The sequence below is a fragment of the Schistocerca serialis genome, chromosome 5, assembly GCF_023864345.2.
Source record: "Schistocerca serialis cubense isolate TAMUIC-IGC-003099 chromosome 5, iqSchSeri2.2, whole genome shotgun sequence".
NCBI lineage: Eukaryota > Metazoa > Arthropoda > Insecta > Orthoptera > Acrididae > Schistocerca > Schistocerca serialis.
The window spans coordinates 128,130,952-128,134,929 of NC_064642.1; the positions used below are offsets into that span (position 1 = coordinate 128,130,952).

The 3,978-nt window shown below is 48.3% G+C and overlaps 1 pseudogene; it reads left to right on the plus strand.

Moving 5' to 3' along the window:
- Positions 1-2,697: 2,697 nt before the first annotated feature.
- LOC126482964 (5S ribosomal RNA) lies at positions 2,698-2,815 on the plus strand (annotated as a pseudogene).
- Positions 2,816-3,978: the final 1,163 nt, after the last annotated feature.

The following is a 3,978-nucleotide window of genomic DNA, read 5'->3' on the forward strand; positions in this document are numbered from 1 at the left end:
GCTCTATGGGACTTAACATCTGAGGTCATCAGTCCCTTAGACTTAAAACTACTTAAACCTAACTAACCTAAGGACATCACACACATCCATGCCCGAGGCAGGATTCGAACCTGCGATCGTAGCAGCAGCGGGGTTCCGGACTGAAGTGCCTAGAGCCGCTCGGCCACAGCGTAGTGTCAATATGACATTGACATCATTAGCCCCATCTTACCCTTCACACGAACTTCTGAACAGTGACCTTTTTTCCGCGTGTGCCCGTGCTATTTGAAGCATTTTCTAGCCGGAGGGTGACGTCACAGGGCACCATGGGTTCGCACCATTACATAGAAAGGTTGTACGGACCTTTGAGCCAAATATAAAACTTAAGCATCGCAATGCAAGAGAATTACGGAGTTTCGAAAACATGATCCTTTAATTCTGTTGCGTAGTGTAGATGTATAGCTTGTGGTCGAAATCTATTGCTCCACTGCACTGTCATCGTAACGCCTCATACATCTTACTAGCTGACAAGAATAATATACAGAAGGATGGAAAAGAAAGCTGAGGCTGCATTAGATTATCACTTTGACTTTAGAAGAGGTAAAAGTACCGGAGAGGCAGTTCTGTCGTTGAGTTTGATAATGGAAGCAACGCTTCAAGATACGTCCATAGTATGTGTTGACCTATAAAACGCATTATACAAAGTAAAATGGTGCAAGATATTCGAAATTCGAAGGAAAAGATGTGTAAGCAATAGGAAAAGACAGGTAATGTGCGAGGGCATGCTGAAAAATAATGCCACCAAATTTTTAAAACGATAACTCTTGAAGCTTTTTAAATAAAACAAACTGTATTAACAAACTGGCTATTGGCTTCTGTCTCGGGTTATTCGGCCGACGTTCATCTAATGATTTTACTGACGTTTCGCCAGCACGTGTGGCTGGCATTGTAAAAGCTTCACCCTCCATTGCCGGTGGCGAACTGGACCCGAGCAATGGAGGGTGAAGCTTTGACAATGCCAGCCACTCGTGCTGGCGAAACGTCAGAAAAATCATTTGATTAACGTCGGCCGAAGAACCCGAGACAGAAGCCAATAGCCAGTTTGTCAACAAGTGGCCACGAAAGCCTTAACAATTTCGTAAACTGTATTAACGTTCTGTTTTTATTTGTCTTTTGTACGTATTTATTTCTGAACATAGACACCCTGGCGAAGAATGGATTTCTCCCCGCGACAGACTAATTTCTTGATACCGTCACAGTAGGATGTTTGACGGAGTCACAACCTCACCTTTACTTGCACCGCTTCATCACTATCACAGTAAACTCCTCGAAAGTGTTCTGCAAATTTTGGAAACAGATGAAAATCGGATGGCACAAAGTCGGGACTGTATCGGAGGATGATCGACGGCAGTGAACCCAAGGTGTCGTATTGTTGCAGATGTCCCAGCTCTCGTGTCCGGTCTGGCATTGTCATGCTGAAGCAGAGGGTGCTGTATATATGATCTCTTTCTGTGGTTAGAAACTCGAACACAGCACGCTGTTTCCCACTCACGGCCGTGTTACACTCTACGATTCGGACCCCTCTAGCGATAGACGGTTGCAACTAGCGTCAGCGAAGCGCGGAAGTTGACCGAGTACTATGCGTGACAAGATCTCGAGACCAGAATAAAAAATTCGGTAGTAATACTTTCCGCACGCTCTCTACAATATGTACAAGAACCAAGAGGGAACACTAACAGGCTGAGATTAAAGTGGTCCAGTTAAAAAGGGGATCGGGCAAGGGTACAATATTTTTATCCTACTGTTCAGCCTGTGCATCGTATAACCTTCCTCTGTTTTCCGGCTAGTGGATCCATCAGAAAGGCCACAGCTGATTCCTTCCTCCATTATCAACAAATCAAGCTGCTGCTCCATTAAACTCTCCAACTGTCGTGTCGTTCCTCCCTTGCGGCAGACCCGCCCCTGCAGTAGACGCAACACGGAGTAGATGCCAGGTAGTCAGCTGGGCCTCGGGCCCTGCGGCTGCAGCTCGTCTTGGAGCCCAGAGGTGCTGAGTGCCGGGACGCGCCTCCCCTTTGTGGCCGCGTGTGGGTGTGTTTGCGTTGCGGCCGAGGAATTCTCCGCTGACAAAGAAGGAAGGCGGGCTGGGGGCCTGTGACGCAGCAGCGCGCATTCCTGTCAGACGTGATGGACGACGCGCCGAAATTAACAGGAAAAGGCCCATTTCACGGCATCCGTACGACGTGGGAGCCGAACGCGGAGGGCCGCTGTTGATCGAACACCAGGGCAAAGAACGCGCCAGGACACGATGGAAATACCTGGCGCCTCTTCTTCCATGTACAAAGGACACCGCCGGCGAGAAATCCATCAAAACAGCCTTTCGGGTAGTTGTCACATGGTGGAATCCCGTCACGTCCCAAACAACAGGCAATTCTTTCACGCGATACCAGAGCAACTTGGCCGTCGCAGCTTACAGGAGCACTATCCAGAAAACAACAGCGTTTCACCAAAACGCATAGATAGAGCAGGCAGTTGCGAGAGTTGAAATTACCTTCCTGTTACGTCGCACCTCCCCGTTTCCAATTGAAATAGCACTGGCTGACTTAGTTGGGACGCAGTAATGCCGAGGATCGGTAGGCAGTATTCAGCATGTAATGAAAAACGTGCTGGACGCCATATTTATTACGTAAATTTTTTTGGGCGGTATCTACCATGATTCCCAACGGCCTTGCCGCAGTGGTAACACCGTTTCCCGTCAGATCACCGAAGTTAAACGCTATCGGGCTGGGTTAGGACTTGGATGGGTGACCATCCGGTCTACCGAGCGCTGTTGGCAAGGGGGGTGCATTCAGACCTTGTGAGGCAAACTGAGGATCCGGTCTCGTAAACTGACATACGGCCGGGAGAGCAGTGTGCTGACCACATGCCCATCCATATCCGCATTCCGTGACGCCTGAGGGTAAGGATGACACGGCGGCCGGTCGGTACCGTTGCCCCTTCGTGGCCTGTTCGGGCGGAGATTAGTTTTTATCTACTATGATTCAGTACGACAACAATATAAAAGAAGATACACAGAAAAAAATATTGCAGTAATTTGATATTGTGGTGTTTTGAGGCTTTTCTCACCTTCAGACACTTGTCTTCGATACCTTTTTTTTTTCATGCTTATGTCTGAAGTGTTGTTACGGCGTTTTCCATTAACTGATGAATATCCGTGTAAGAATTACATAAACAACACTGCAAACGGTCGTATTTACAACAGTTCTGAGGAAATCGGTCTGCCAGATTTCTTGATCTGGTAGCACTGAAGTTGTCTGTATAGGTAAAGGTGAACATCGACGTTCATTTCTAGCAAATGATATTGTAGTTGAATATTGCTGTGTATCTAGTATACTGACTGTACGCTCAAAAGAAACCATACACTGGCGAAAGTAAAGCTCTGAGGAGGGTCTTGAGTTGTGCTACGTAACTCAGTGGTAACACATTTGCCTGCGAAAGGCAAGGATGCCAGGTTCGAATCCCGCCCTGGTACACAGTTTTTATGTGCCAGGTAGTTTTACATTAATTACTCTATCAGCGCACTTGTTAATTCGTTCTCTTGGAGAACTGTGTGTATTTGTACGACGGCTGTCATGACGCTCACTGCAGGACCCCTCACTCGTAGCTGACGTCTTTGTAACCGTGAACTGTGTTTATTTGGATAATTTTGGCCACTTACTGTACATTCTCAGAGCGTTTCCTGGCTCTCTCGGCGTGAAAAAGCTGTCCAGGCGATTCGGCATTTAAGTAGGGAGCAGCCTGAATACCTCGGGCAGGCTGAGTACGGCAGCAGACACACCGCAGGCAGAAGTGGATTCCAGCGCGGCGCTCCTCCCGAACCGCTACGCCGTTCCGAATACTCCTCGGCCCGCCTCCCAGCTCTGCGCCGGCATTCACACAGATCGTGACCGAAGCTGTAGGCAGCCCAGGGAACTGCCGGCAGACAGCTACGTCTCGTAA